At 44.7% G+C, this 21357-nt stretch overlaps 1 protein-coding gene across 1 annotated transcript in view; it reads left to right on the top strand.

Annotated features, from left to right (window-relative positions):
• Window positions 1-4617: 4617 nt before the first annotated feature.
• Window positions 4618-21357, top strand: part of KCNJ6 (potassium inwardly rectifying channel subfamily J member 6) — a 162954-nt gene continuing 146214 nt past the window's right edge. Inside the window, exon 1 of the mRNA XM_049835284.1 lies at window positions 4618-4952. The gene's annotated coding sequence lies outside the window, so the exon portion shown is untranslated. The remainder of the gene's footprint in view (window positions 4953-21357) is intronic.

The raw sequence follows: 21357 nt of genomic DNA, 5'->3' as shown, positions 1-21357 counted from the left end.
AGAAAGAAAAAAAAATAGTGAGAAAGATAACTGTTGTCCAGCATGAAGCTACATATCAGGGAAGACAGTTTGTACATCAAACGGGATACTGGGAGAAAGATGGGGAGATTTTGCTTCTGCATGCAGCAAAATTCCAAGCTTACCGTTGTGTCTCTGCAATGGTTGCAAAACAGCTTTACATAAGCAGCTTTTATAATGCTCCATGAAGATCAATAGCTTTAGGTTGGCTTATTTGTTTTGTTTTGTTCCTGTGTTACAAAAGTACTTGATCGCAGACAGGGAAGTTGCTTTGTTGTGTCAGGTACTATCCAAAAATATCAGGAAAGATAGACCTTACCCTGCAGAATACAGAAGACAGATAAAGGGCAAAGGGGAGAGGGTTATTGCAAACCTCTCCGTAATAAATCTTGGCAACTGTGACACCTAGCTCCATATTTATAGCCATTCCCTATCTTGACATCCAGAAATGGGAAGGCTAGCAAGTGAAATAGGAGCTTTTGCACAGTAAAGCAATCTTAAATATCAGGCAGGTTTTCAAAACAGCTGTGCTAGGTTTACCAGATTGCATTATGGAAATGTTAGACACCAAAAAATCATGCATTGATGTGTAAATAAGGAAAAAATGGGGGTGGTAGGCTGGGAAAGAGAATTCCCTCTGGTATTCTTCCTGCCAGAAAACAAAATCAGACAGCTTCCACCCACTAGTCTCTCCTTATCTCCCCTTCAGTTTCCAATGGCTTGCTCTGCAAAATTTCCCCAACTCCAACAAGCCATAAACCTACTAAGGATTCTAAATTACTGTTAGATTAGCGAATTTTGACCCTTTGTCAATATTATCAGGTTGTGTGAACCAAAACTGTTTTAGCTGATCTTTAAGCAGACATTTCTAACCATAGTGTTTCTTACTGTTGCGCAAAAAAGCTCTCAGTGTCGCCATATGTTCTGAAGCAATATCTAGACTTACACTTTCTAGGCCAGTGAGAAAAAGTGTAATAAAGAGAGGAGGAGCAAAGAAGGCTCTAGGCAAGGCGGCTTCTCCAAAGCTGCCAGATGATTTGTTCCCTTTGTACATCAAAACACCCCCAGGTCTGATCTTCATGTGCATTTGGTTTGCGATGGTGTCTAGGAGCCGTGGGTCAGGATCAGCTAGCCATATGACTGTCAAAGAGTACATCTTAGTCATAAAAACGGATGCTTTTGGCTGCATTCAGGAGTGATTTTGATATCTCCAGGTAAGTGCTGTAATTTTGAGAAGAACATTGGACAAGCTTTGTCTTACAGCTAAACAGCAATCCTTTAATGAGACAGATTAAAAACCACTGACTCTTCAAAATAGTTAAAACTCAGAGTTTATGTATGAAACGCTATTCTGTGGCCAAAATTCTTCTGCAGACACATTTTTTGATTCATCTACTCATCCCTTCCAGAGGAAAGGAGGGACGTATACCAAGAAAAGTAAACATTTCAGAACTTGAAGGGAAGAACTGATAGCTCTGGCTCAATTTCATCAGAGTTTAAGCATGCAATGCTGTTTGTCGTGCATGGGATTGCATTTGCAGAACGCACACAGCAAGCAAAACCCGTACATATAGGATTGGCATAGGTGATTCAGCATATCGGCAACTACAGTGTAGGTAGCAAGCTGATGGCATTGCATACACTTACAGATGCGAGTTAAATAATGCTAACGTGAAGCTATTGTCATGAGTTCACAGGATAAGGTCATGAGAATAATGTGCATTCACATTTTGTACTGGGAGCTGTAGCTGCACTGAAATACAAGTATCTCCAGTTGGCAAGCAAACATCAAAATCACTCATAGAGAGGTGCTGGCAAGTGATTTCTCCATGTGTAAATGCCGTGTTACATTGGCAAAATGAAAACTGGAGGGGGATATCGTGCGTCAGATCCCAGATTAGGCAGTTAGTCTCCATATAATCTCCCCGCAACCTCTACACGATCCCCATACAATTAACAAAAGGTGAGGGAGGAAAAAAAGCTCCAGAGGGCAGTTCAGAACTGGTGTTTATTTTGGGTGCACTGAGTAGCCCTCTGCGGGCTCCTGTCTCTCTTCGGTAGCCTAAGTAGAGCAGACTCCTAATGTAAATCCTTAAGGTTAGGCTTCTAAGTAGGATGTCTCTTCTACCTCTTAACCTTATCAACCCATGCCTCTACTTTTCCTGTTGTTTAAAAAATGTACTTTCCAAAACCAATTCCAAAAACCTCAAGCTGATATAAACTTCAGTTCCTGACATAAACTGTTCTCTCAGGCAAAGTACAAGTCTGGTGAAGTCAAGTTGTTTCTGGGACTATCCGTCCAAAGGGAGGTGGGAGGGATCTCTGAGTCAAAGCCCATTAACTGAAATCACCCTGAACAAGGAATACGGATTTAGAGACTGCCAGTTCAAGTACTGCTTTGGCCTTCAACTGAAATACAAAGAGAAAAGAAATCTCAGCAACATACTAGTCAGGCATTTGCCTGGGACCTTAAAAAAGTAGCAGGCATCTTTTCTGTGTGTGCTAGCATAAGTATTAATAGACTCTGAGAGGTTCTGCAGTGAGATTCATGGAGCTGGCTTAGAGAAAACTGCAACTGAGACAAATAGATTGAAGGGGGACAGCAGGCTAAGTATAAAATAATTATTTGTGCACCTGTTCAAGAGCCATTTTAGTTTGTGTGCCCCAAGAGAAAAAGCGCCATTTGGAAAGCGCAAGGGTTTGTGCAATTTAATGATGCTGTTATGGTTCCAAGCTCAATGTAACCATCCATATGCTGCTCCTCCTGAAATATTTAACAATTAATAGAGATAAAAGGCCCTATCATGCATCACGTTGTGTCAGGATCGTGAAGTCAGGAAGGATAAACTCATACATATCCTTGTTCCACCGCAACTCTTTCTCCATTTTGAATATGCCCACTTTTCCTGCTGTGTTGGCAAATGAAAGCATGAAAAATGAGTAACAAGTGGAGCAGGGTCTAGAAAAGGAACTTCAGCTTGGAGGACAGATAGTGTTCCAGTAGATATTCGCCTAGCACAAGGGAAGAGATTTAAAGAGCAGTAGTTTACAAGAAGAAATGAATAGTCGTGCAAATCTGCAAGGAAGAAGAGGCCTCATATTGCTCTTTTCAGTGAAGTTCCCTTTTATGGAGAAAGCTTAAGAAACTAGAACACAGCCATTTTTTAGACTAGCATGATATAATACATCCACAACACAAACGCATGGACTCAGATGAGATTAGACAGAGGAAAAAAAAGATTCCCAGAAAGTACATTAGGAAATGTAGGAAGGTGTGAAGAGGAAGGGTGAGGTGAGAAAGGAAATGCAAATAAGGAGATTTTACCAGCTACAGTGGTGCTGGTTTAAAATACTACTTTTGTGTCAAGGAGAAAAAAATAAGATCATCGGTGAAACATGGTCACAGAGTACAGATGAGCTGTGGACCTGGGCTTGCAACTAATCTCAGGCAAAAAAAAAGAAATACAGAGAAACTGAAATGAGTTGTGAAAGCGCAGACTGCTGTTATTTATGTTACCCGAAAAGCTGCGCCCCCATTCTGCTTCCCACTGAATAGGCGCATTAGTTTGGAATACGGATAATTTAACACAATGTAGACAACAAAAGGTGAAGTGTAAGGTGGAGTAGTCTGGAAAGGATGCATCCTGCAAGAAAAAAATGGTCAGGGTGATGTCTGGCAAATGTTGCCTCGGTTTACTTTTCAGTTTTCTAAGAAAAGGATGCCTAAGTAAAGTGTCTGTTAGTGTCTGAACATGTGTACCTGCCCTTCCTTCCCAGGAATGTGGTGTCTGGTGGCCGACTGCAACCAAACCGGAGAGTGGGAAAGTAGAGTCAAAGATACCCACCTTCCCACCGACTGAATCGGCGAGGAGGGTGGGTAAGGATGCTGTTCAGGGCCCCAAAGGAGGTGGAGGCTCGTTTGCAGAGCGAGACCAGCCCTTATTACGTGCCAGAGAAGTCCTGCGGGGCACAAACCCCGGCCCCCGCCGGTCCCCCGGATACACCCGTGGTTCCTTCGGACGCCCCGCCGGGGAGGACGCTCCCGGGGAAGGCGAGACGGTCGCCAGGCACACGGCGGGGCGAGAGGCTGCCGGAGCTGGTGCCCGCGCTCCCGGGAGGAGAGAGCCGGGGGCCTCGCCCCCTCCCACGCCCTCCGTGTCACCCACCCCCACGGGAGGCGACGGCGCTCTCCGGAGGGGAGGGCTCCCCGCCGTCGCACCTCCGCTAACGCGCCGCTCCCCGCCTCGGCCTCCCCTGCGGCTGGGCCCGGGGCGGGGGAGAGCCCGGGGGGCAGCGGAGGCAGCGGAGGCAGCGGGCAGGGCCGCCCCCGCGGAAGGAGCGCGCCGCCCCCGCCGCCCCGCTCTGCCCGCAGGTGGCGCTGCCGGCAGCCGCGCTCCCACCCGCCGCCGCCGCCGCCGCCGCCGCCGCGCCGGCCGGGCTAGCGCAGCCCCCCGGCGCCGGCCGCAGCCCCTGGGCCCGCCCGCGGCTGCCTCCGCGGGGCCGCGCCTCCCCCGCCCGCCCGCCCGCCCTCCCGCCGCGCTCCGCGCTCCGCGCCGCCTCCCTCGTAACCGCCCAGGGGCAGACACGCGCGGCGCCGCCGCGGCCGTCCGGTGGCTGCCCCGCTCTCGCTGCCAAGCGGCCCGGAGCGGAGCCCCCGCAGCAGGCGCCGGGGTGCCGCTACCCCGGCGTACCCGTCTGCGCGGCGGCGGAGCGGCGCGGGAAGTGGGCGAGCGGCGCAGGGAATGGAGACGGCCGGCAGCATCCTCGGGGCCGTGTGACAGCCAGAGGCGCTCACACGCGCGAACGCACCCACCGGCTCGGAGCCGGAGCCGGAGCCGGAGCCGGTGCCGGAGCCGGTGCAGAGCCGGGCAGCGCCGCCCTGCCCCGTCCCGCGGGGAGCCGGCATGGAGTGAGAGCAGGCGTGCCGCCGCCAGGTAAGGTGGGGAGGGCTACCGAAGGGAGGCGGAGGGGCTGCGGCCGCGGGGCTTTGCGGTTCGGTGCCTGTGCCCTCACGGCTCGTTGCCGCCGCGGTTCTCCAGACCGCACCCCCCGCCCCGGCCCCCCCAAAAACGCCCTGCCTCGAGCCCCCCGATACCGGGGGGGGGGGGGTGCTGTACTTATGTAACCGGGGGGCCGAGCAGCCTCCGCCGCTTTCCGCCGGGCAAGCGGCGAGGTGGCGGCGGGGGAGCCGCGGCCGAGGGGGGACACGGCGGCGGGGGGGGGGGCCCCGCTTCCAGCTGCCGTCGCGGGTGCCTGCCGCCCGGGAGCCCCGGCCCCGCTCCCTCGGGCAGAGCGCTGCCGCCGCGACGGGCCCGGGGCTTGCGCCGGCATCCCCTCGCCTCGGGGCTCGACAGCGGGCACCCGCGGGCGGGGGCCAGCGGGGCCGGCGTCCCGCCCGGCCGCCCCCTCCCCAGCGGCGCTCCGGCGGCGGTGCCGAAGCGGGGAAGAACTTCAAAGCGGGGGTCGGGGGGGGACGGGGGGGACGGGGGGGGGGAAGCTGTTTTGGCTGCTCCCGTCTCACTGCTCCTGCGGGAGGGCCAGCGCGGGGCGGCTGCGTTGAGGGGAGCTGGGGTCGCGCTGGGCTGAGGCGGGCAGCGCTGAGGGCAGCCGGGGCGAGGCCGAGGGCAGCCGGGGCCAGGCTGAGGGGAGCCGGGCCCAGGTGGAGGGGGCGGTTCGGCCCCGGCCCCGCTGGGCGGGCGGGGAGGGGAGGGGAGAGCCTCCGCCGGGGGAGAGGGGCAGCGGGAGCGGAGGGGAGGGGAGGGGGGTGCTCACGAAGGGGTGCCCGTCTCCGCTTCATCGGAGGGAGAGCGAGCTCGGTATCACCATGGCGACCTGAGGGAGGAAAGAGCTAAATAAATAAATAAGTAGGAGATATAACTCCCCCCCCCCCACCCCCCACCCCCCCCTTCCCCGCCCCCGGTCCCCGCCACCGCCCCTTCCCGGCCGGGTCCGGTCCCAAAGGTGGGGAGAAAGATACCACTGACAAAACTTTCCTCTCGTGGTGAAAGGGCCGGAGGACCGCGGTGGGGAAGGGGCCGCCCCACGCTGCTCGGCGAGCCGCCGTTGCGGGGAGCCAGATTGCCCCCCCCCCCCCCCCCCGAGTCGCCCTGCCCGGAGCCTCGTCTCCGGGCGCAGCGGGACGAGGAAGCTGCTCCGGGGCGAGCTCCTCACGGCTGCTTATCGCTGCGCCAGCCATGCCCCCCCAGCCGCCCTCTCCCCCGCTCCCCGGCCTCTCCGCGCCCCGCCAGCCCCCCGGGCGCTCTGCCGCCGGCTGCGGGCCCGGCCCGGCCCCGCTTTCAGCACCGCGGACAGCGGCGGGAGCGGCGGCGGCCGGGGCAGCGCGGCTGGCGGCGGCGGGCGGGCAGGCAGCCGGCCGGGGGCTTTGGACCGGGGGAACCCCCCGCCGGTGTCCCGGCACCCGAAACGGGTGCCCGTCTCTGCGAGAGTCAGCCCCGAGCACAGGGCTGCTCCCCGGCGGGCGCCGGGAGCCGGCGGAGGGCTCACCTAGGGGCACTAAACTTTCCTGAGGCAAATGCGTGCAGGAGCTGAGAGCGAAGACGTTAACGAACGGCATCTTTCACACCGACTTGCTCGAGGTTGTTTCTTAGGACTCTTTTGCAGTGGTTCTCTGTAACTTGTAATGGCTAGCTGGTTCCCCAGCAGGACCCGTCACGCGCACGACATCTATAAAATGAGTCCTGCAGAAATTGTGAAAAACATGTGTTCTCAACTTGTTTTCCTTAAGCACGCTTGCTGAGAAATTGCACGTGAAGAAATTGCACTCTTCGCTTAGGGAGCTATCCCACTGCTGAGGTGCACAATTACACAGGTGGAGCCTGCGCTGGTCAGATCATGATAGCGACTAGCTAATCCGAAAAATACCTCCTGATCAAGAACCGGTCTCCTCAGACATTCGGTGACCAGTTTAAAGAAATACACAAAATGGGGTAAAAAAGTATGCAGGTTAGTGATAATTCACCAAGAGCCAAGATACATTTATTGCCCTGACAGGTTGTAAATTATTGGCTCAGCTTTCCCATACATATCTCATGCTAGTAGTTACGTATGCAATTATTGCTTCAGACTATATAAAAAAAAATTCTAGAAAAGCAAACAGCATAATGAATAATATTCACTAGGGAAGATAGAGATGGATTAGTCACTTTTGTGCTGTTCACTGTGTCAGGATGTTCTTTTTTCATTAAGCAAACAAGATATATTTTATCTTGCCTCAGTCCTGATAGGCAGTAAACTATAGATACATGTAGAATTATTGGTTTTGAATCCAAATCCCCAGCCTCTTGAGGTCATGCTTTAACTATAAGCAGGCTGTCAAATCACACCAGCTGCTGGGTTCCTTCTTTGCCCAGGTTCCTTCTTTGTTATAAATTGCCTGTTTCAAGTAAGTCCTAGCCTAGTAGAGACAACCACATAGGTGAATCCTATTCAAGCATGGGAGTTAGTCAGGCTTTGTAGGGACTCCAAGCAAATTTATCTCTAAGCATAACAAGTTGAGGCCTTTTTAACTGTAGGTCCACATTTTGCCCTAACTACACTTCTTGACGAGCCAAGTGAACTAATGAGTTAAGCCTTTATGGAAGGGGAGACCTGAATTTCTTAATGATGGGCCTCACATTTTCAGACCTATCTGGTAGGGAGTATGGAAATAAAGGACTAAACAATAAGTATGGGCTTGGGAACTCATTACTTTCCTGTGGGAAAATGAGGAGAAGTAATAGAATACAACTCTTCAGGGCAGTTACCAGATCATTTATAATACTTGAAGCTATTGATTTTGTTATGTAAGGCAATACTCCTGCAGTGTCAGAATAATTTTATCACATAATTACAAAATGATTTTGCTTTATAAGCAACATAAGAAAAAAAATTAATTATAGCAACATCTACAGAAAATCCCACAACCACAACCTTAATCAGTTTAGTAAAAGACAGAATTCTTTGTGGAATTTCTGCCAGTGCGTTTACACCACATTCAATATGAGCTTCCCAAGACACATCATTTCACTGCAGAAAAGACTTACTTGTTTTTCATAAGCATGTATTTGTAGCCTTGTTTTATATTCACTTTATTGAAACATGGTATTTTGGAAGGAAGACAAGATGTCTCCTTCAAACTATGCAAGGGAAATAGAATTTCATTTATATTTTCATAAAATATCAATCACAAGGGATTTGTTCAAATATTTCACAGGTATAAGCGCTATGTTGTTGTCTCTTTCACTTATAAAGTATCAGGAACTCTGGACACTGGTGGTGTAAGGTTACTGGGTTTGTCATGATCTTCTCATGGTATTTGCACATATACAAACAGATTTTTATTCAGGAGCTGTTTATATGCTTCTATAAAAGTAAGAAGTAAAAGAATTCATATTAACATTCTGCCAGATAAATTAAACTATGTCTTAAGTAATAGTGGTTGAAGCATTTTAGAGAACACATTTCTATTTTATTATTTCTTTTATTTTCATTCTTGTCAAAAGCTTGGGAGCTCTGTTCAGTGTTTTCATCATCTGCTTGCTACAGAATGTTGCTTTTTAATTGGGACAATTAAACACTGGCAGTTTTTAAAAACATCTATGGTTTAGGTTAATGCATTTGTTACATTTATGTGGATGTGCAATTTTTACTGGTGGAGGCACTTTGATACTAGAAAACAATATTCCTAGTATATTAAGCCTCAACATTTAAATATTGATCATGCAGAAAGAGACTGATGCTTCTTAAAGAATGAATGCTAAATTTACCAAACAGTAAGGCCAAGAAAAGGATTTTAATCTCATTCCCGCTTAATAGTGACTTCCTGGAAGATTTTTTGGGTTTTCCCCCAAAACTGTGCATTGGATACTTTACTAGAATGTTATTGATATTGGAAATACAATTTTATTATATGTGTGTTATGAATAGCTAGTATAAAAGCATTGAACAACGGGAGGTTACTAACTCCACTTTTTCACACATCACTGCAATTTTTAATTATGCCCTAGGAAGGTGGCTATCATGGAAGCTTGAAGCTTTCTGATGGAGCCTCATGACAGTGTTGGGGAGTCTCTGGCAAAAGGACAGCCCACACCAGGCCACTCCAACCCGGCATACTGCAGGAGGTGAATGGGACCAGTCCTGTCCATGCAGGGGCTAGGGGAGGAAAACCTCTGTGGTCAAAAGTCACGTGCAGAGACTGGAATTTTTTGGTCATATACATTAGTATGGCAGCTGCAAAGGTGCTGTGCTGTAGGTATGAATCATGTCCATAAGGAGGCTCAGAGCACCATCCTCATTTACCTCATCACCTATGGTCTGCCTGGTAGAATATCATACAGGGCCAAGAGCATTTGACAAGTAAGGAAATACATCTTGTTTATATTTTAAAGTCTCATTAAAATGGACTTTTGCTAGCTAGTAACATGTAGTCTAATCATGAGCTTTTACATATGGCTAGCAGAACATCCTGTCTTCAGATACAGGACAAAAAAAAGTACATTTTAAAGTTCTTAAAAGGCAATTTCTACCAGAAGTTCATGCAAATGGACCCTCAGAATCACACAATGGCCAGTTAAATCAGTGAAAATCTGCATGAGTGCAAGGACTGTGCAGAATCCTCACTGCAAAAGCCCCAGTTCATGCCAGAGGTTGCAGAGGAGGCTCTTGCATAAATGAGAAGAGCCGCTAACAGAAGTTTGCTCTGGAGTATTAGTTAATAGAGATTTGAATTTAAAAATAGCTAAAAGGTGAAAGCCCATTGATTCCCTGCTTCTATTTGCCAGTTACAACTTCAGGTCAGACATTAACGGTATTTGGGTTTGAGGTACAGCGTGACATTCCTGGTATAAGCATCCACAAGAATAGGAGTCATACTATTACTGTAGGTCTAACAGACAATAAGATCAGAAATGCCCTCAGAAGACACATGGCTCTATTATGATAGCAAATATCAGTTTAGTATTAGAAAATAAAAGACTCATTCTATCAGGCTTGCCTTATCTCAAAATGAATGCAAATATATGTCTGGAAGTGTATATTCACAATATACACCATTCTTCACTTTGATATTATTTACTTCCAAGAAGCATTTACTTTCTTGTCTCACTTCAGTAGGAAAATAATGTAGTATATCCAAGGGCAGAACTAGCCTTGCAGTCAGAAAACTCTAACATTTTCACGCATAGCTTGCAATTCATGGGAGTAAATTATGATTCCACAGAGATTTACGTTTTTTAAAGCATTTGCCTTAATAGCACTGTATGCGTTAGTGCAGACAGTGAAGGCTCATTCAGATGTTTAAGCCAGAGAGCCTGCTATTAATCCTTACTGCCAATGACCTACCTACCCTTTCGGTCATGTGCATAGTGAGCGGTTCATACTGAGAGAGCTCAGCTTCAGACTTTGACATATATGGGGATATCTGAGCCTTCAGAAAAGCCTCCTAACCAGAGGAAGTATCTGGCTCATTCTATAGAAGAGACTTCAGGATGGTGGCACAAATGCAAACGTGATCTTTGCTGTTTGGCCTTGAGGCAGTGCCACCTGATTCTCATGTGCCCCATGGCTAAAGGCAGTGGTTGGAGACAGTATGGGTGGGGAGAGGTGCTTTAGCACAAGCTTGAATATGGTTCTACATCCCATCACAGGCCTGCAGAAACAGCCTTAATCATGACTTTAATTTCACTTCATACCCTTTGACCTGACTGTCTTGTGTCTTTAAGTTCAACCATGCCTTTAGAAAGAGAAGTCCTAGGTCTGATTGCTGCTGTCAGAGCAGTGACGGCATTTCATAGGCAAATAAACACTAAAGATCATAGGTTTATACAGCTGTTCTGTATTATTCCACGTTCATGTAATCTACATAGACTGTTGGAGCCTGACCTGAAGAAGCCACCATGAGCACAATTTGTTGGGAGTCGCTGGAGCAGAATGCTGGGGCTTGTTTTCTGATGAAAGCCAAGTGCTGGCATTTGTGCTGAATTCTCAGAAAAACTTCTGGACAAAAAAACAATAATGTGCAGATTGAAAGGGTGAAATAGGAGGCTGAAAGAATGAACAAGATGATGAGAGAGAGAGCACACAAGAGCATAGTTAATTCAATGCTCTAATCAAGTGTGTTCTGCAGTGCTTTATCATAAGCATCCCTGCATTAGGCGCACCAGCTCAGAGTGCTTTGCAGCATTGCAGGAAATCCTCTGCTTTTTGCTTCCCATTAAAAAAAATATCTCATTGTGTCTTGTCAATACAGACAACTTTGTCAGTGAAAGCAAAGGAGAAATTATCATATAATTTAGTATTTATCATAATCAAGAGCAGGGGTTCATTAGAACAATAAGCAATTGCCAAATTATTCCTCAAAGTATTAATTTGAAGAATGAGAAAATAATATTTCCTACCTTCCTGCTTTTTCTCCCCCCCGTCTCCTGTTGGCACACACACTTTGCAGTTTCTATCAGCTTGTCAGATCAATTTCCCATTCCCGAAAAGAAGCATTTATGCTAAATGATTGTAATTAAGAACCTCCTTCTTCCAGCTCAATAGCTGTCTGGACATGGAGAGGTAATTCCCCATTGATTTCCATGGGTCCAGATTTTCACAGAAAAAGCTTCAACAGGCAATGCCTGCTTTGGAAGTATAGCCTTCTCGCACCTCTAGAGATGTCATATTTTGGTGCCTCATGTTTCACGGGATGCATCTCAAGTAACTAAATCAATGTGGCAATCTACAGATGCAGAAGGTGTGGGAGATGAATCCCTGTCTTCAGAGCTCCCATACAGAACTGTACCCACTAAACTTCTGCATTTGCATGGTCCTACATCACTGTCTTCCTGGCTGCCTTATAAAAATATCAAGATTATGTAGAAGTCAGGCTTATTTTTTTTCTCCCATTGTTTCTGGCACTCTCCAGCTGCAGCATGAAGTAGCTCAGTGCTTCCTGGTCTCAGAGGTGGCCTTAGACTATCAGAACTGGAATCAACAGCAGGAGCAGGGAGAATATAGTTATGCAAGGAAACGGAAGGAAACCGTTTTGAGTAATTACCGGCAGTGGCTGTTTAAGGATATCAAGATCGCCATCCATTGCAACGGGCTCTGAATCATGGCCTCTGTGTCAGTGCAGAAAGGAAAGGAGGTTGGGCTGGAAGGGAAGTAAAGGAAACTGTGCCAGCCTTGGTAGAGCCCTAGTGCTGTATTCTCCTTGGTATGCTGCTGGCTTTCTCTGGTACAAATACAGGAAAGCATATCAGCTAGATGGGAAATAAATAAAATGCCTAATTTAATTCTTTACTGAATAGGAACTAGGGATTCTCAAATCTTCACCCGCCATCATTTTTACAGGGGAGGAGGAGAAAGGAGTCTATCAGATCACAGCCTATAAGCACTACCCAGTGTGGTGCGTACATCAAACTGGGGCTGTCTCATAAAATGCAGTGTCTCTCCAGTAATCTTTCAGTCTATGGCTCTCGTGAATTACTGTGTAAGAATTCTAATACTTCAGGTAGTTAATTATGTTAAATAAACTAGATACATGTTTATCTCAGCCAAGTATCCGGCAGAGATATGAACAACCTTTATAAAGCTGATGTGTTCCATCTATTAGCCACAATTACATTAAAGCATAAAGTGCATCAGAAGTCTTTCAGGATTACATACAAAGCAATGTTAATCTACTTTCCAGAAATATACCAAAGTTACCATTAAAATCAGGAAGAGAAACAAGCAAACAGAAGATCGTAGTTACTAAGAAAATATTCCAACAATATCTGCAGTATTCTAGTGCTAGTGGCTGTAATTGTATGTAGGATATTTACAACAGGATTTTGTGGTAGTTGTTGGTAAGTGTTGACTTTGCATTCGTAAGTGCTATGCAGTATGTGAGAACACAGCTTTCATGTAACTGTTCTCCAGACATTCATTACCATTACTTTTTTCTCTACAACTGGACTTAAACTTTTAAGAGGTAACCACAAACTTCTGCTGCATCCCAGTGCCAAGTTCTGGGTCTGAGTTCTTCACTGTTAGTCAGAGATTGCAAAGATATATAAAAATTTAAGAAGGTCAAAATTTGGAAGAGGTGGGAAGGAGAAGGGCTCGAGAGAAAGAAAAAAGGCAAACAAAAAAGGGAATGGAAAGAAGCCTTAGAACTGGATCATAATCACTCCCATATTCAGAACAGTCCGTTCCACAGTTCTGGGATGGCCCACTGAAATGTGGGCCAATTTGCAACATCTGGATGTTGCTGATCACTATTTCTCTTCTCTCTACCCCTTGCAACTAGCAAATTTATAGTTTTAATTCGAATCCATCTCTGACCACATCACAGGGCTTGGAAATGCATTTCACAAGAAGCTACGGCAGTTAATACACTAACTTCATAGAATCATCGAATTGTTTAAGTTGGAAAAGACCTTTAAGATCCTCGAGTCCAACCATTATCCTAGCACTGCCAAGTCCACCACTAAACGATGTCCCTAAGCACCACATCTACGTGTCTTTTAAATACCTCCAGGGAGGGTGACTCAATCACTTCCCTGGGCAGCCTGTTCCAGTGGTTGACAACCCTTTCAGTGAAGAAATTTTTCCTAATATCCAGTCTAAACCTCCCCTGGCGCAACTTGTGTCCATTTCCTCTCATCTTACTGCTTGTTAACTTAACACTACCAAAGCCTTTGCCTTCAGGATATATAAAAAATAATTACAAAGGTGTTCTAAACTGCTATCTGGAAAAGAAATAGTACCCACTGTGTATAAACAGCAAACGTCTATTATTGTCACACTGCATTCCAGCAGTGTTTGCTGCAGTAAATAGCTTTGCTCTTCCATGAAGAGGTAACAACAGCAGATACGAAGCCAATATATCTCCAACCAGAATTTAAACTGAAATACTGTATAAAGTCAAAGAATTAAAAAAAAAACAAACAGACAGACAAACAGACAGAAGTAGGAAGAAGTTCTGGCTTGGACTCTTTGCAAAGAGCAGAACTCATGGTTTATTTGTTGGGTTTTTTTTAATTACAGCTGCATTCAGAAGCCAGACTGGTGGGTTTGGGAAGTCACACACAACTCACATCTTAGAAGAGATTTAAGCTTCTGGCTGGTAGGAAAATCTGGTAGGCCCATAGAGATGCTGAAGAGAAAAGGTGTATGATATTATCATGAGGGGAAATAATAATAACAGAAGGAACTGGAGGAAGCCTTGCTGGAAATGTATAGGAATAGTAAATCCTACCAAGCTGTTACAGAAATAGAATCACAGAAAATATGTGAACTTGTACTCGCATTTTAGTTGAAGAGCATTAAATTCTTTCCATTAACTTCAATGGGTTTCATATCAGACCTTAAATGTAAATTTATTTTTAATAGTCTAGTATATAGGAGAGAGAGGTCTGACATACGGCTTCCTTAGTACATCTCAGGATGACTTCATTACTTAAAACTGTCACCAGAAATCTTTGCATAATCCAGCCTAAACTTTGCTCCTATTTGTGCTATGTAATTGTAAGTGCAGCCAGCAGATAGAGGGGAAAGTGATGAACTAACATATTCTCGAAACATCTACAAATATTCCAAATCCTTTTTCTTTAAGATGATTTTAAGACACAGTTTCTCACATTTTACCATAGTGCAAGCACATGGTACTGCTATGGGAGTTTTGCAGCTCCCCAGGAGTAAACATAGCACATTTTCAACAGAGGTGGCTGTGTATGAACCCAAACATTTACCAGGAGTTGGAGCCTGAGTATTTCTGTCTGACCTTTAATAAAGATCGGCCTGCTTTAGGTCCAAAGCATGGATTTTGGAGTAAATAGGAAAATATATTTCAAAGCAGTTTATTTTAAATTAATGGCTGTTGCAACCTCCATGGAATGTCAATCAACAGCGGCTGAGGTGAGCACAGCTGAAATAGTCAAACCGAATGCATAAAAAATGTCATCTGTTTTATTTCCTCACACCAACCAATGAAATATCATAATTCTTTTTAAAAATTCAGAATAAAGTCAGATTTATGCAATTGCTACTTTCCCTTAATTAAGTTTTCCATAAACAAGTAGTGCAGGATCAGAGCCATATCAATTTACAGCAATAAGTCTAACTATTCCATCAGTTTAAAAGCAAAGCAAAAAATGTTTAGATCAGCTTTTTATACAGATCATTATGATGAAGGAGAAACTGAGAGAGGGAAAACTATATTATGCCTGAAAGAGATATCATGGCTCATAATCATGCTGGACTAGATCCTGTGTAAAGAGGACCTTTTCAGTAGTAAGCAAACATTAGATCAAGCCTAATGAAAAATTCTTTTCTTGGACAGTAGGCCCATTAAAATGCCAAGTGACATAGCTATCAAGTGTGTAGGCAGGGCTACCCCATATGGTTCAAGACAAAGACAAGCTAAGGAGCTGGGCTGTGCAATTGGGAAAGGTGAGAGCAAACACTGGCAACTGAAATGACAAGAGATCTTAATTTTGTGCTTGAAAACAAAGCCTCAGGCACCCCCTTGATGAGCAGAAGAGGGAGAAAAATCAGGCTTCACTTTTTGCAAATTACACAGAGGAAGAACTTTAACTTTCTACAACAATTAGATTGCTGGCTTCAGGCTAGCTTTTCATTTTTAAAGTTGAGTGAGGCTGGACCCAAAGCATATATTCCACAGTTCAGCGTAGTTGCAGTCTAAAGAATGGGTTTTGTGGGTTGGCTTCCTAGTCAGTTGAGCATCATTGGTAAAGGTGCGTCATCAGAAAAAGAAAACCAAAACACAAACCACAAACAAAACAAAACAAAAAACCACACTGAAACAAACAAACAAAAAAAACACCCCAAAATGCAAAGCTAAACTTCAAACCTTACTCTCCAGTTATAACTGTAATTATCAAAGCCATACTCAATAACCTAGAATTAGCACTTCTACTTAATCCTACACACCGACGTGGGAGGCAAAGAGGAGAACAGTGTAGTTCTGATGCAGCTAGATAAACATGTATTAATGATTAGTAGAGAGGTCAAAATTAGAACTATTAGAACTACAAGTTAAAAGAAATTTTTAAAAAGCTTTTCTCCCTAAATAAAAATGTTTATAAATGTAACTGGAAAATAAAATGCTTTACCTTTACATTGCCTGTGAATATTTCCTCTGTGTCAGTAATCAAGGACCTAATCTCGTATGTCCTACCAACTTCCAGAATTTTGGTCCCTGTGAAAAGACTCTTGTTCAGTGTATGTATAGTTATTACTCTAACTTAACCCCTACCATAGACCTCTAATGAACTCAGGACAAAACCTAATGAACAGTACTGAATATGAGAATTATGAAATCATTCCACAGAATTATAGGAAAAATAGATTATAAGGGACCTCTGGAGGTCTCTAGTCAAACCTCACCAGTGCCAAGCAGAAGAGAATAATCCATTCCTTCAACCTGCTTGCTAATTTGTTACTAATGCATCCTAGTATACATTCAGCCTTCATTGCTGCAAGTGTACAGAGCTGATCCACGTGCAACTTACTGTCTGTAGAACCCACAGATCCTATCCTGCAGTGTCGCTACCTAGCGAGTTAGTTCCCAGCCTGTATTGATGCATGGCTTGCTTTTCCCCAGGTGCAGGACTTTGCATTTGTCCTTGTTCAACGTCATGAAATTCTTAATAGCCCATTCCTCTTGCTTGTCTAGATGCCTCTGAGTAGCATCCCTACCCTCCCTTGCATCAACTGCTCCTTCTGGTTTGGTGTCATCTGGAGGCTGGCTGAGATGCCTTCAGTCCTGTTGTCCAGGTCACTGATAAAGGCATTAGAGCTGGCCCCAATAGGTATCAACCCCCAAGTAACACCACGAACTCTTAGACTTGAAACTGTAGACCCTTCAAGTTCAAAGGTCTAGCCCATTTTCCACCCCTCCTTACAGTCTACCCATCCAGTCCATTTGGCCTTGTTTGGCTAGCAGGAGCTATGGAACAGTGTCAAAAGTCTTGCTAAAGACTTGCTACTCTCCCCTCATCCACAGATGCAGCCATTTCACCATAGAAGGCTGTCAGATTGGCCAAGCATGATTTGCCAAAGGATAAATACAAGCTGACTGTTCCTGATCACGTTCTTGTCTTTGATGTGTCTGGAAGCAGCTTTTTTGAGAATATCCTCTGTAGTTTTCCCCAGGACTGAAGAAAGGCTAATCAGCCTGTAGTTCCCTAAATCCACCTTCTTATCTTTCTTAAAAGGAAGGTATATAATTTTTCTGTTTACAGTCATGGAGGAACTCCTTATGTATTTTGTTTTTTAATATTCTTATGTTCATTATTCTAATTTTTAAATTTCATAATTCCTTCCACTTTGAGTATCCTTGTCTCTTGCTGCTAACTTGGCTGATTCTCAGGGTATAACTTGATTTTCTGTGTGAATAGTCTATCATCGGATGATTACCTGGCAATCTTTCCCAAATCTGTGTCATATTTCTAGAAGGTTTATATTTCATTTGTAAAGCTTTCTCCTGCAGAAAGTAGGTATACAGCATCCCAGCCCAGAAACTGATTTGGAATTTTCCTTTATAAAATGTTACCTTTATAAAATTCCTACCCTCACTAAATACTATAGCTGTATTCTTTCTGTGTGCATGTGTACTGGAATAGGAAGCTACATAATTTGGAGAAACTTTTAACTCATTTGCAGCAAAACAAAGGTAAATGTTAAAAATGCTCAATCATTCACTTGGAAAATGTTTGTTGTGTGACTAGCTCTGCACTGCTGAAGTCCGTAGAGCTATCTGGGCATACACAGTTATACGTAACTGTATAGGAGTTTTGGTTCGGTTACTTCTGAGTCCTTACCATGACCTTGTTTTCTTCTGATATTTTCAACTGTATATTTTTAATACTAGTCATATATAAAAGGTAGCTGCTGCTTTTGACATGAATGAGAGTTTTCCTACTCATTTCAGTGGGAATAAATCAAAACCCTTAATTAAATTTTGTCACCTATATCAATCTTTGTGGAAGAACTTTAGCATAGTGATGTTTTCCTCATAGACATATCTTTGTGGGATAATAATTGAAAACGTGAATTAACTGTATTAACTATCACAGAATCAGGCTTTTTTTCCTAAGACAGTCAAATTTCTGATTGACTTACAGTGCTACAGTAGTAACTTGAACTAAACTACTGCCATTTCAGTCCACTAATAAAAGCACAGCAAAAGCATTACAAGGAATTCTGAAACAAATATACACCCGCTCTGCTCTGCTTTTGATCAAACTGTTTTCTCCAGCCTCTTTCTTAGCTCTATGAATACAGGTGTCTCTAGACTATACCCTAGGCCACCAGAGCTGTTTCAGGTACGGAAATGAACTAAATTCTCGTTATTTACTCCCCCTCAAGTGGCTGATCTTTCCCTCTCCTTCTTTTTTCCCTTGCTCCTTCTCCTGCTCCTTGTATCTGTAGCGAAAAGCTTTTTGTTCTTCATTCAGTTTGTCAAGGCTGCTCAGCAAAGCTTTTTATCCCCACTGGGTCTCTGAAAATGTGCCATGGTTACCCTCCACACTGGGAGGGACTTCCCACATCCCTCCTGAAGGTGTTCTTTGCTTTTCCTCAATGTATATTAATGAGAAAGTTCAGGGGTTTAAAGGTATATTGAAAAGTGGATCAATTAGCCTGTCGTGGGGACTAGGCAAATTCTAATTTGCCCAGATTAGAAGGGAGTAAACCCCATCCTCTAGTACATACCCTCGCCTATACTGAAATGTTTTTCATTTCCCCACTGGAATGATATATTCTGTCTCCCACTGGAATGACATATTTTGTCCCAAAGAGCATGCAGGAATGAAGTCCTAAGAAGTGCTAAGAAACACTTCAGAGCACTAACCACAGGCAGAGTACTCAATTTTCTAAACAAAAAGCAATTATAGACCTTATTAACCTGTATCCCTTCTGCAGGCAACGGGACAAGATCAAAGAACGCCATATTTACTAAAAAAACCACAAAGCAGAGTTTCAGTTTAGGAAACAAAGCAGTGGCATCTGGAAAATGACTGGGAGAGCAATGTTGCAGGGCTCTGTTTATTGTCTCAAACATTCTGTGTTCAGAAGAGACATATTCAGTTTAAGGTCAGATAATGGTTTCTCCTAATTACTAGCACTTTGAACTTAGTAGTATCTCAAAGTGAAGCTCTCCTGCCTCTAGCAACTCCCACAGAAAAAAGAACATTTCAAGCTCAGCATCACTACAGTAGATGCAGCAGGCAGCATCTTACAGCTCTACATTATTGACAGTGCCATAAAAAGAAGATGTGATGAAAAGAGATGCAGGCCAAAGTAACTGCTGATTTGCATGCCATGCATTCTCACTGGTGTTGTATGGAATGGATCATATACCAGAGGACAGAAACTCAGAGACTTGCTGAATAGAGCAATCATATACCAGGCAGAAATTGTATCCCTACAGAGCTAGTTCCTCAGCATGGGTGGGCACAGGTATGGGAAGCTGACCCACAGATGAAATAGAGCTTTTTCCCAGTCTCAGTCAGGTTCTTTGCTGACATAGACGATATAGTTGCTCTGTACTATACTGCCTGGCTCTTAGTGCCTTCAGTGTAGTGCCGTGAATGGAGAACATCAGATTCCAAAAGCTTCCAGCGTGATCTCCACATGATAGTGATGGTCATACAGCTATGCCCACTTGGGGATTTCCAAATGTCAGAAGAATGCCATGGTCAACTGTTGCAAATGGTCGACTATTTGCACCAAACCAGCGCCACGGACATGTAGTACTAAGTATGCAATTATGCATGCTTTTTATCAGATCACTGAATTAAATCCATGGGCTACAGCAGTTTATTATGTACACAGAGAGATGGACATTTTGCCTGGTACAATTATCTTCTAATCCAAATAATCCCTGTTAAAGAACTTCATTCTCTTAGCTGTCACAAACTGAAGTTGTTCACCTTTATAATGAAATTCAGTGCTCCGTTCCACTGTCATTTTCCTCGTCAAGTAATTCTTGCCTTTCCATGCTGCTGCAGTATTATATAACCAGCCATGTGCAAAAGCTGGATGCAAACCCAGTTTAAGAGCCAAGCTCAACAGAGCACAGCCACATTCACTTATCTATTTGGAGAAAGGTGTAAACTCTCGGTTGACCAGTTCCCGTTACAAAGTAAGTGTTCAACTGTCATAAGTGCAATTCTCCCCTGCCTTGAACTCTGGAGAGTCACATATATACCTGTGAAAATCAAGATGGGAAAATTTGACAACTACTTTGCAGAAGTGTGAAAAGCATGTAGAAACACTAAAGTGGGTCTCCAAAACAGCATGTTGGCATTAGCATGAGGTAAAGTAAATCCTCCACCTCAATCAGACTAATTCCCCAAGGTGCAACATTTGTATGTGCAACATTTGCACATACAGGGCATGATGCACTGGAGAATCAGGTCTGCTGTTGATAAAAGATAATAACATTACAATGAATAAGCGAGGAGTGGTGGGATGGAGAGAGCAGAGAATGATGTTTTAACAGGAAAGTCCAAGAGAACACATTACTTTTGTAAACTTGCTAACATTTCAGTGAAAGAGTTTTAGTCTTTCCTTCAGCAAGGGTGTGAATTTCTCCCAGTGTGCCTGAACAGAGATTAAAAGAAAACCTAAAGGTCAAATATCATGAGTAGCAATACTGATTACTTATTAAAATCCCACTATTCAAGACACACATAAGGCCTTAAGCTCCTTTCTGGGCACATAAATCATGCCACAAAATGAAGTGCAGAAACTGCACTCAGTTAGTCAGGCTTACCTGTACCACTAACCACACTTCTTACTCAAGACACTGATACTACCTTGCATGAACAAATCAAAATTAATTAGGAAGCTCAGAGAGCTGGAGCAAAGGGCTTAGGGAAACACAGGGAACATAAGCATCAGGAACATGGTCTTGGCCAGTTCTTTTATTGAAGGGCCAAGCTCATGAAGGGATAAGAACTAGGGTTCAGGCCCCCCTGCTCACATGGTATAACTGGGATGGAGTGTGGCTTCTTTGACTGCAGAATGGTGTTCCGTGAGCTAGTGGTAAGAGGAGTGACACTTCTTGACAAAGAGAAAGGAAGACCACCTTTGCTTATAAACTTCTTCCTGGAGGGGGATTTTAACTGCCCTTGAAGGGAAGGATGACAGAAACTTTCAGGAGAAATTTCTTCACCAGAAGGGTTGTCAAGCATTGGAACAGGCTGCCCAGGGAAGTGATTGAGTCACCATCCCTGGAGGTATTTAAAAAATGTGTAAATGTGGCACTTAGGGGCATGGTTCAGTGGTGGACTTGGTAGTGTTAGGTTAATGGTTGGACTGGGTGATCTTAAGGGTCTTTTC

This window comes from Accipiter gentilis, chromosome 32 (genome assembly GCF_929443795.1).
Source record: "Accipiter gentilis chromosome 32, bAccGen1.1, whole genome shotgun sequence".
NCBI classification, from domain to species: Eukaryota; Metazoa; Chordata; class Aves; order Accipitriformes; family Accipitridae; genus Astur; species Astur gentilis.
The sequence above is the reverse complement of the archived record's forward strand: the minus strand, read 5'-3'. Positions and strand labels throughout refer to the sequence as shown.